Raw genomic sequence first — 11,511 nt, forward strand, 5'->3', positions numbered from 1 at the left:
AGGGATCTGATGGCCCCTGTGTCCCTGAGAATCACTATGGGCTTGCTTTCTCCACTCAAGGGGTATGGGGTTACTTTCCCTTCGGACACAACACCCTGCTAACCTTAAGGAATCCTATTAACTTTTCCTGCACTGGCCGTAGTAAGCTTCCTGGGTTGCACTCTTACTGCAGTTAAAGCCACAGCTTGCTCTGCTGTACTTTCCATCAGGGTCCGGTCTCCACTGAGCCGGTATGCCCTGATTAATCCTACCAGTTTTCCCTTTAGTTTCCAGCAGTCATCCTTTAAATGCCCTACCTTATTACAATGGAAGCACACAGGTCTCCTGGTCTTAGTCTTGCTCACAACACCTTCCTTTTTAGCTGGAGGAGGGCCCCCTGTGTCTCCTGTTTTCCTTTCTCTCCCAGGACTGCCTGGGGGGAGATCACCTTCCCACCCTTTGTCCTTTTGGATTTGTGGGAGAGATTCGGAAAGGTTCTCCCCTGGGATACTGACTTTTCAATTAAAGCAAACTCATCGGCCAGAATGGCTGCTTGTCAGGCTCCCTGAACCCACTGCTCCTCAACATGGGTCTTTATTGAGAGTGGGATGAGTTTTTTAAAATTCCTCTAACAGAATCTCATAGGTGAGCTGTATTTTCAGAGCCCTCAGCCACTGGTCAAAAGCCAGCTGCTTACTTCTTTCAATCTCCAGACAGGTTTGATTAGCTTGATTTTTGAGGGTTCTAAATATTTGGTGACAGGCTTTGGGTACTATTTCATATGCCCCGAGGATAGCATTTTTGGTCAGTTCATAATTTGGTAAGGCATAAACCATAAGGCTTTTCCAGTTAGCTTGCTTTGTAGTAAAAGAGACCAGGTCTCAGATGGCCATTCTGGCTGCCTTTCTAGTTTCTCAAAAACACAAAAAATCTTCCACATCTTCCTCATTGAATTTTGGGATTAGTTGGGTGAGTTTTAGCAATTTTGTACCCAGCCCTGAATTATGCTCCTCCATATTTTCCATGCTTTCACTGGGGTTACTCTGTCACCCCCTAGTTAACTCAAGTTGCTTCAGCTCTCTTTCTTCAGATTCTTTCTGCAATATTCTTTCTTTCTGTCTCCTCTCTCTCTCATTCCTTCTCCTGTCTTTCTCTCTCTCTCTCTCTCTCTCTCGGCTTTCATTCTCTTCCCATTCCTTCTGGAAGGCTCTCTCTTTCTCCCTCTCTCTTTCCTCAAATTCAAGTTTCCTCAAGTGGATAGTCAGAAACAAATGAACTTATTAGCAAGAGGCAACATGGTTTTGTGAAGGGGAGGTCGTGTCTCACTAACTTGATCGAGTTTTTTGAGGAAGTGACGAAGATGATTGATGAAGGAAGGGCAGTGGATGTTGTCTACATGGACTTCAGTAAAGCCTTTGACAACGTCCATCATGGCAGACTGGTACAAAAGGTGAAGTCACACGGGATCAGAGGAGAGCTGGCAAGATGGATACAGAACTGGCTCGGTCATAGAAGACAGAGGGTATCAGTGGAAGGGTGCTTTTCTGAATGGAGGGCTGTGACTAGTGGTGTTCCGCAGAGATTAGTGCTGGGACTTTTGCTGTTTGTAGTATATATAAATGATTTGGAGGAAAATGTAGCTGGTCTGATTAGTAAGTTTGCGGACGACACAAAGATTGGTGGAGTTGTGGATAGTGATGAGGATTGTCAGAGGATACAGCAGGATATTGATCGGTTGGAGATTTGGGCGGAGAAATGGCAGATGGAGTTTAATCCGGAGAATGTGAGATAAGGCATTTTGGAAGATCTAATACAGGTGGGAAGTATACAGTAAATGGCAGAACCCTTAGAAGTATTGACAGGCAGAGAGATCTCTGAAAGTGGCAATGCAGGTGGATAAGGTAGTCAAGAAGGCATACGGAATGCTTGCCTTCATCGGTCGGGGCATGGAGTATAAAAATTGGCAAGTCATGCTGCAGCTGTACAGAACCTTAGTTAGGCCACACTTGGAATATTGCGTACAATTCTTGTCGCCACACTACCAGAAGGATGTGGAGGCTTTGGAGAGGGTACAGAAGAGGTTTACCAGGATGTTGCCTGGTCTGGAGGGTATTAGCTATGAGGAGAGGTTGAATAAACTCGGATTGTTTTCACTGGAACGACGGAGGTTGAGGGGCGACATGATAGAGGTTTACAAAGTTATGAGTGGCATGGACAGAGTGGATAGTCAGAAGCTTTTTCCCAGGGTGGAAGAGTCAGTTACTAGGGGACATAGGTTTAAGGTGCAAGAGGCAAAGTTTAGAGGGGATGTGCGAGGCAAGTTTTTTACACAGAGGGTGGTGAGTGCCTGGAACTTGCTGCCAGGGGAGGTGGTGGAAGCAGGTACGATAGCGACGTTTAAGAGGTATCTTGACAAATACATGAATAGGATGGGAATAGAGAGATATGGACCCCGGAAGTGCAGAAGGTTTTAGTTTAGACTGGTTTGACCAGGTCTCTTCTGTGTATTGGGGCAGGGACTGGTTCCTTTGTTCCAACATGATCGGCGCAGGTTTGGAGGGCCGAATGGCCTGTTCCTGTGCTGTACTGTTCTTTGTTCTTTGTTCTTTGTTCTGTTCCGATTGTATCTTTGCTAACAATACCCTGGAGGAGTCTGCTTCTAAGCCTGTTTCTGCCTCTTCAGATTCAAGGGAAAAATGGTTGGCCACTAGCCTTAGGAGTTCTGACTTCCTAGCCTTGCCACGTACAGTGATCCCACACTGCTCAGCCATTTTTCTTAGCTCCTCCATAGACAGTGCTTTTAACTTATCCAAGTTACTTCTTGGGTTACTTCAAGTTACTGGCTTGGAGAGCTACTTGCTTCTGTTGCAGACATGTCAATCACACACAACCACAAGAAAACCTGTACTGAAAGCTTGCTCTTTTTTTTTGATTGGGAACAATTTGGCTTCCCACTTCCAATTTCACTCGTTTGTCTGTGGGTAAAATTATGGATGCTAACACCCAAATTTCTGTTCCGACCAGGTGAGAAAGGTGTCTAGGGGTCTTTCTCAGCCTTCACCTGGTCTTATTGTAACAGGGTTTTTTTTAACACACTGTTTTTGAGCTCTCCCTTGGTGAATCCTTGTTCACCGCTTTCCAATTATAAGGCAAAGAAATGAGCACAAACAGGCTTTCTTAGGTTCTAAGAAGAAAAGTGAAATTTATGAAAACTTGAACTCTAATTCGGTCAATGCCTACGGATACATGCCGCGCCCCACGCTAGCATGCATATGCAATACGCATATGCAAATAGAGACAGAAAAGAGCAGAAGAAAAATAAAGTTGAGAGGTTTAAGGCAATCTCTGAAGTGAGGTTTTTGTTACTGTGCTTCGGGCTTGCTGTAGTACTTGCTTGTAGGTAGATCTTGCTTTTCGTTGGGGCCCAGTATTCTTCTTAAACCTTGTTCACTGTAGGAGATTTTTCTCTCTTGGGGTTCATATGTCTTCAATGGTTTCCGAAGCTGGTGGGAGAGATGAGAGCTGATAGGAGATGTGACAACAAGCCAGCCACAAGAGGTCTTGCCAGCCCAGGGGCAAATAGCTTTCTGAGGTCAAATTCTGTTTCTCCAAGTTAAAACTCCCCTAGTTGGCCAGCAGGTGGTCATGTGACCGACTGGTTTGACCAGGTCGCTTCTGTGTATTGGGGCAGGGACTGGTTCCTTTGTTCCAACACTGTCTGCTAGTGTGAAAAAATGTCATTCCAGCCAGGGGCTTGGCAACCCCTTGTAATAGGCATTCTTTTTTCCCCAGTAACAATTTTAAAATTTAATGTTCATGTGACGAAATATACATGCCTCATTCTTGGCAGGTGGGGGCCTGCATAACAGTGTGTTGAGTTAATAACGCCAAATGAAAAACCAAGCGTGAAGGTTATGGAAGTGGTGATGTAATAGTCTTTTTGCTGAGCTTAAAAGCAAGATTGGGAGATGAAGAATAGAGACATCTGAAGGGTTGATCTCAGCACAATTATGTATGTATTTTACACAATCGCATCTTATGTAATCTGAATGTTGACCATGAGTATATTGGTTCATTTAACCTTTAACAAACTTTCAAATGTTTGACTGCATGTTGAACTCATTTTTGGCAAACTGGTGCAGGACTGCTACCATATTGCAAAATTCACATTCCTAACAATAGAATCTTTGCACAGGGCTCTGTGTCATCAGCTTTGATTGAAACTCAGACTGGTGCAATACAGACTATGGGTTCTTCATTATCCCACAGCTTTGAAATGCTGGTGGAAAACGTGGACATAAGCTTCCATAGTGTCGCTGATCTCCTACAGTCTGCTCTTCCACAGATCATTTTGAGTGTGGTCCTGCTGGTTTACGGCTCAATGGAAGTGCAACATGCTGTCCTCCCTGCAGGTCAGGAGTACCAACCCTGGCTGCTGACTTTGTTCCATAGCCCAGGGGCACTGAATGATTTGAAGCACCCCTATTGACACTTTAGCTAAGATTGGCTAACTCCAGTTAGATGTGAAGCAAAGGTGGTTCTTCCCTGGACTGCATGGCTCAGTATCACACTGCCAGTTGATTCACTACTAGCTTACCTCTGTCTGATGCAGTTTAAATGCTATACAACTGCTCAATGAATGAACTTCCTCAGTCACATGCACCTAGCTCCTATTCCTTTTTCTCTCAGTCACCCAGTTGACTGTATTTATCACAAACATGAAACTAAGGATGTCCAATAGGTATTACAACCCCTTCCTGCTTTTAACATATTAAACTTCCCATTCTCCGTTCTTAACTCTATACCCAATATGATCTGCAATCATTTAACTGGCAGCACTCTTAATATTAATGTCACCTAATTATTAAAATAATGTTCCTGAGACTTTATAATGTAATCATCTTGCTTAAGTACTGTTTTAACCTTCTGTTTTGTTTTATGGAATAATGTGAGTTTTGCTGGTATCTTTACAGCATCTTTATGATTATATTACTATTATTTTATATGTTGGATTGAACATCATGGACCTCTGCCAGCTTACTATGGCGCCACAATATAGGTGGGAAGTCTATGTCCGCTCCTACAGCACGGACTCCAAGACAGCCTAGAAAAGAAGAAGCAGGAGAAATTTCTTTACCCAGATTGTGGTTAGAATGTGGAACTCACCACCACAAGGAGCAGTTGAAGTGACTAGCGTAGATTCATTTAGGGAGAAGATAGACAAACAGATGAGGGAGAATTAAAGGAATAGAAGGATATGCCAATTGGGTTAGCTGAGGTAGAGTGTGGAGCATAAAATCTAGCAAAGATCAATTGGGCCAAATGGCCTGTTCTGCGCTGTAAATGTTATGTCATAAGGAAACCCAACCCATGAGTCTCTAGGCTGGTTAGAAGTTTAACAATTTTACCAAAATCTCAAAAATATTCTGCAAAAATTATTTTTTTCCTATAAAATGTCATAATTTGAACCAAAAGTATTCTCCCTAGACTTTCTTTTCCTTCTAAAACAAAATTCCTACCAATTTGTGATTGAAGAACCAATGCTATTTTTTCTCTTCAGTTGCCTTATACTTACTTATTGAAATATTTACAATAGACAGTGTCTCTTTTGTGTATAATGGGGATTTACATGGAAATTACAACATTGGAACAGGCCATTCTGTCCAACCAGTCCATGTTGGTGTTTGTCTTCCACATTAGCAGTAGTCCTAATCCCATGTGTCCACTCTGTTCTCATATCGCTTTGTCCCCCTTTCCCTTCAATCGCCTAGCCAACTTATTCTTAAATGTTGACCTGGTATCTGTTTCAATCAGCTTCACAAACTTTCGTGTACACATAAAATCCTGCTCTTTGTTGCAAATCTCTTACATTTAATCTTATACGTATGTCTTCTCATTCTAAACACCTCAATCACTGGAACCATTAATCCCAATATTGAAGGAAGGCAAAAATGACCGAGGAACACATCGAGGCTGGGGATGCGGAATTCCTGCCAAATTTAACAGCAGAACCTCATTATAATGTTTTTCTCCCATTTCCTGCTGGCTGGTCAGCTACAAGGCAGAAAAATAGCAGTGATGGACACAGCCGAGAACCCTTGAGGATAGTCCCTGGCAATCAGGGGCAGGGGCTGGGAGGGAAGGCCAGATATCGGAGCTTGGAGGAATGGGGAGAGAGGAGATCACAGTGAGGTACTTGGTGGGAGTAAATGGGGTGGAGCTGGAGAGGTCTGTGGTCGCAAAGTGGCGTGGGGGAATGGGGGAGGCCACAGTCAGCAGAGGTGAGGCCAAAGGCTTCCTTGAGTGGCCGGGGAAAACATTCCTGCACCTCTTGGGCAATAAGGAGTGTTGTAAAAATCCACTTGCCTTGTGGAACTGGCAGCTCCTGTCTTCCTTTTACTGCCAAGGTTTCCCAAGCCCTGTGAGACCTGCATGACAACTGTTAAATTTAAAACAGGCTCCCAACTGCACTGTAGGAGCCCGATTTAAATGTGTTAATGACATGCCCAACTCTCTACAGGGGGACACTTTATAACCACAAAACACACCACCTGTAGGTCATCCCAATGCTAAATTGGCATATCAATTTTACGCCTGAAAAACGAGCACAACATACACCAATTTCCATCCCCTAGTGTCCATCCAAACAGCATTCCCTTTCCTATAAATTCTTATAATAACAACAACTTATATTTATATCGCGTCTTTAATGTACTAAAATGTGCCAAGGTGCTTCACGGGAGCATAATAAAACAAAATATGACAGAGCCACTTAAGGAGATACTACATCAGATGACCAAAAGCTTGGCCAAAGAGATAAATTTTAAGGAGTGTTTTAAAGGAGGAAAGCGAGGTAGAAAGGAGGAGAGGCGTAGGGAGGGAATTTTATAGCTTAGGGCCTTGGCCGCTGAAGGCACAGCCACCGATGATGGACGATTAAAATCGGAGATCCTCAAGAATCCAGAATTAGATGAGCACAGATATCTCGGAGGGTTGTGGGGCTAGAGGAGTTTACAGAGATAGGGAGGGGTGAGGATATGGAGGGATTTAAAAACAAGGATGAGAACTTTAAAATTAAACATTGCTTGACTGCGAGCCAATGTAGGTCAGCGAGCATAGAGGTGATAGGCAAACGGAACTTGGTGTGATCTCAAGTTTATAAAGGGTAGAATGTGGGACATCAGGTGGAATGCATAGGAATAGTCAAGTCTAGAGGTAACAAAGACATCAATGAGAGCTTCAGCAGCAGATGAACTGAGACAGGGTGAAGTCGGGCAATGGAATGGAATGGAAATAGCAATGACGCAAATATGTAGTCAGAAGCTCATCTCAGGGTCAAATATAACACCAAGATTGTGTTCTTGACAATTTGAACATTGGTCCGTACTTTGAAATCTAATCTATACATTACGGCATCATATACACAAGTGCTGCATGTTATCTATGAATAAACAGAGAATACCATTTAATAAGTAGGATATGACAAATTTTTTAAAAATTCAAGCATACTGCAAGATTTAAGATTTTTCAAAATAATTTTTAATATGCATTTGTGCTATTGTTTCCAAAGTTACATCATAAAATGCAAGGGAGATTTTGCACTTTTATTTTCTTGCAAAATAAAAGCAAAATTCAACAACTTATATAACAGATTGAAATAATGTGATCAGTAGCAAGTAGAAGCTGCTATCAGTTTCAAAATGTAACAACGTCATCTGAGCTGCACTTCCCTGCATTCTTCAGGAAGAAATCAGGGCTTGTGGCTTATCTTGTGGATAAAAAAAGAATTTTCCTTATTATTACTCAGCCATATTTTTATTACAACGGCATAATCTAGAACAAGATGAATAAACATTTTGTTGCATAAAACATATGCTTGTTAAGTGACTCATTACTTGCTAAGAAGCATTATTTTAAATGCTTTGTGACTGACTGATGTTTTTTGTTACAATCAACATAACATTCTCTCAGCAACCATTCAATTTTGTGTTTTCCCACCATTCTGTAAGTGGTTTGTTAATTCCAGCCAAATATAGCCATTGCCATTGACATGCTATGCTGAATGATGATTTTTAATTCATCGGTTGCAAACCTAAATGAAACTTTTAAAAAGAAAGCTGGAAATCTAAATTCAACTTTTAAAAAGAAAGCAGCTAAGAAGGTCACCACAATTTGCATTGAAATACCTCACATTCCAAAGTATCAATGTGGAGATGCATGTCTGAATATCCCTCATCCAGAACAATGGCTTGAGCAGTGAATGAGCTACCAGTATCGCCTTCATTAGCAAGACATTCAAAGCCATCTTGGAACATCAACACTAGTGGAGACGAACCCCAAGGGGTAAACATTGAAACTAAAAGACCTGAAAGAGATTGGAATTCTTAGACTTGGATCTCATTAAAGTGTAAAAGATAATACATTGGGACAATCATGTCACAGTCAGTCCATCTGTGTGAAAACTTGGAGTTTCTTTTGGATACATCAGGCAAGCATCTGAGCTAATGAGTGCAGGACCCAAGTGGTCTCTCTCTCTGTCTCTCCAGGCAACCCTGTAGGTTTGAACCCTGTCTGCGGGCTGCAAAACATCCAAGGTTATCATTGCTGCAGACAGAGACTCCGGGGAGAAAACCATTTACATCACTATCTCTACCAGCCAGAACCTGCAGGACCAGGAGTTTAGTTGGAAGACAACTGAATTACCAGACTCCACAGATTGTATATTCTTTTATTTGTTCTGGACTCTAATCCAACTCATCTATCCTTCACTCTGTAACCTATTTGCGTGTGTGTGATTCTCATGTGTGTGAAAGTTGGAGCGTAGTCTATTATTTTTTACTTAGATCAGGTTTTGGTTTTAAGTACAATAAACTAACCTCTTTCTTATTTAAACTCAAGAAAACCTGTCGGATTGTTTCTTTTATGATCATAGCACATAAAGGGTTAAACCCTCACTGAATTGGTAAGCATATCCACTATTTAAGAAATAAACCCTGTTGCGGTCAAACAAGGAGAGGGACAAGAGGGGAGCCTTTTGACCCCTCCTTACCTGATCGTAACACCATTTATTCAATTTTTCAGGAAACGATATATTTTGCCTATGTTTGCAAATGGCTGCGTTATCTGTTATGTTGAAGAGTCTCAAAGACTCGATTCACGTGTTGCACCAAATTGAAATTCTAGCTGCGATTTGTAATTACTACATTGAGGTTTTGCTGAGTAGCATTGTAACAATTTTTAATTTTTCTAGTTATGGTTTTCCTTGGGCTGTATTTTGTCATGCTGGCGGGGCTCTCAGCACCATGATGAAAAGATGAGGGGATCCCAGCCTCAGCCTTTTGGAGCCCTCCCCTCAGCGCGATCTACCGGCACTCAGGCACATAAGTGCCTGGCGCCGGGATCACCGCCCCTTTAAAGAAAGGGATCCCACCTCCAAGAGCTGCCAGCCAATCAGAAGGCTAGCAGCTCAGTCCTCAGTCGTATCAGTAGTGCCTTTGGGAGCAGTGGCCAATGCCGGTACTACAGCGCTGGAGCCCAGACCCAAGGTGAGTGAGACGGGGTCAACAGGGCCAGACCAGCAGGCCCCAGCAAGTGGGGGGGAGAGGGGGAGTTCAGGGAGGTGGAGTTTTTCCTGGCCTCTGGGCGCGAAGGCCATCTTCAGCCTATCCCATCCCCGAGAAAATTGCATCATGACAGGGAGGCAACGAGCCCACCACCCCCGCTTCTGAACCCGTTGCCAGGAGGCTCATAAAATTCTTCCCTTTGTCAGTAGCTGAGAAAATAGCTCTTCTAATCATTCGCATAAAGAGGTCAACTTTAGCACTGCTTTTTTGCTGTATGAAACCAAGGCAATGAGAAAGGGGTTTTAATTCATTGCAACAAAAGGTCAGAAAGATTTGTAAGCCTGGACATTGGCTTAGGGGGCATTCCATGCAGGGTGGGTGGTTTTGAGATTGGGAATCCCAGACGTATGGGTTTTTAACTGCAGGACATCTTAAAATTTTTTCTGTAGGCTTCTCGCTCACAGCTAGTCTGATTGACAGGCTGTTGTGTAGGCCTGTTGGGTGGGAAAGCCAACAGCACAATGGCACAGCAGAGCTGGACTAAGAACAGTTAGGTCTAGTGGAGGCGTGGGAGAGATCATGGGGATGAGGGGCAATCGCGGGTGGATTCCCATTATGGGGTGTGTTCTGATTGTGGATCGGAATGGTGGTCAGGAGAGTCTGAGGGTAGTTGGGGTGGAATCCAAATTGATTGGTTAGGGAAGCAGATTGTGGTCATGGGCATCAGGTGGTGGTTGAGGGTGCGGTCCAATGGTGGTCAATGGGTTGTATCTCAAAGGTGTGGTCAACCGATGGTGGTCGGGGGGCAAGGTTTGATGATGTGGGGAGGGGAATGCAGCCAGCTCGTTGGGGGGGTTTGTACTGGCTAGCTTGTTGAGCCTGGAGGTAACACTCCTGCTCCTCCTGGCCCACATGCAGTACTGTAAAGGAACTTACTTCATGGATTTAGCCTTTCTTGACACCTTTCATCTAAAAAACCCAGCAGCCTGTGGGTAAAAATAGAATGACTGTTGAAATAAAGGCACACAGCCTCATTAAAATTTTTAAATATTCAATCCACCTCCTGTGAGTAGATTGGTCACCTGCCCCTCATTCCACCTCTGTTAAAACTGGAAATGGGCAGGTTCAAGGTGGGTTGGGTTCCTGTTACAGAACTTTTGCATTTTAACCTCTAACTCAACCTCGATCCACCCATATTTTGGAGTTAAGATTCAGCCTGTGTGTTTGTTTATAATGGTGAGGCCATGGAATGATTTAAACACAAGGATGAAAGTTTTAAATTGGAGGCAGGGAACTAAGAGTCAATGTAGTTTAACAAAGGGCATAGGTGATGGGTAAGCAGGAGATAAGATATAGGCAGCAGAATCTTGGATGAGCTGATGTTCATTGATGGTAAAGGATAGGAAACTGGCCTGGCGGATATTGGGATAGTTGGGTCATGAGCTAACAATGGCATGGATAAGAGTTTCAGCAGCAGTTGGGCATGAGTAGGGACAGAGAGGGACAGAGGAGCACAATGTATGGAGGTAGAAATAGGTGGAATTTGGGAACAAAAAGAAATGAAGCCGGATGCTCAGTTCAGGGTCAAGATCGTAAACAGTCGGCTACACAGTGGTCGTGGAGGAGGTTGGAATCACATTTGTGGAAGGGGCCATATGTGAGGCCTTTGATTTTCCCAATATTTAACTGGAGAATGTTATGGCTCCTCCAACATTGAATATCAGTCAAGCTGTCTGCCAACATTGAAGCAGTGGAGAGATTAAGAGAAGGGATGGAGAGGTAGAACTGGGTCTCATCGGCGTACAATGGAAGCTAATGTCATGTATTTGGATAATGTAGCCAAGAGGCAGCATGTAGATGAGGATAAGGCAACTAAGGATGGAACGCTGGGGACTTCAGAGCTAATAGTGTGGGTTTTCTCTGAATGTGATTGGTAAGAGTAAAACAAGTGAAGGCCATCCCTGTGCTA

The sequence above is a fragment of the Heterodontus francisci genome, chromosome 11, assembly GCF_036365525.1.
Source record: "Heterodontus francisci isolate sHetFra1 chromosome 11, sHetFra1.hap1, whole genome shotgun sequence".
In the NCBI taxonomy this organism is placed as follows: domain Eukaryota; kingdom Metazoa; phylum Chordata; class Chondrichthyes; order Heterodontiformes; family Heterodontidae; genus Heterodontus; species Heterodontus francisci.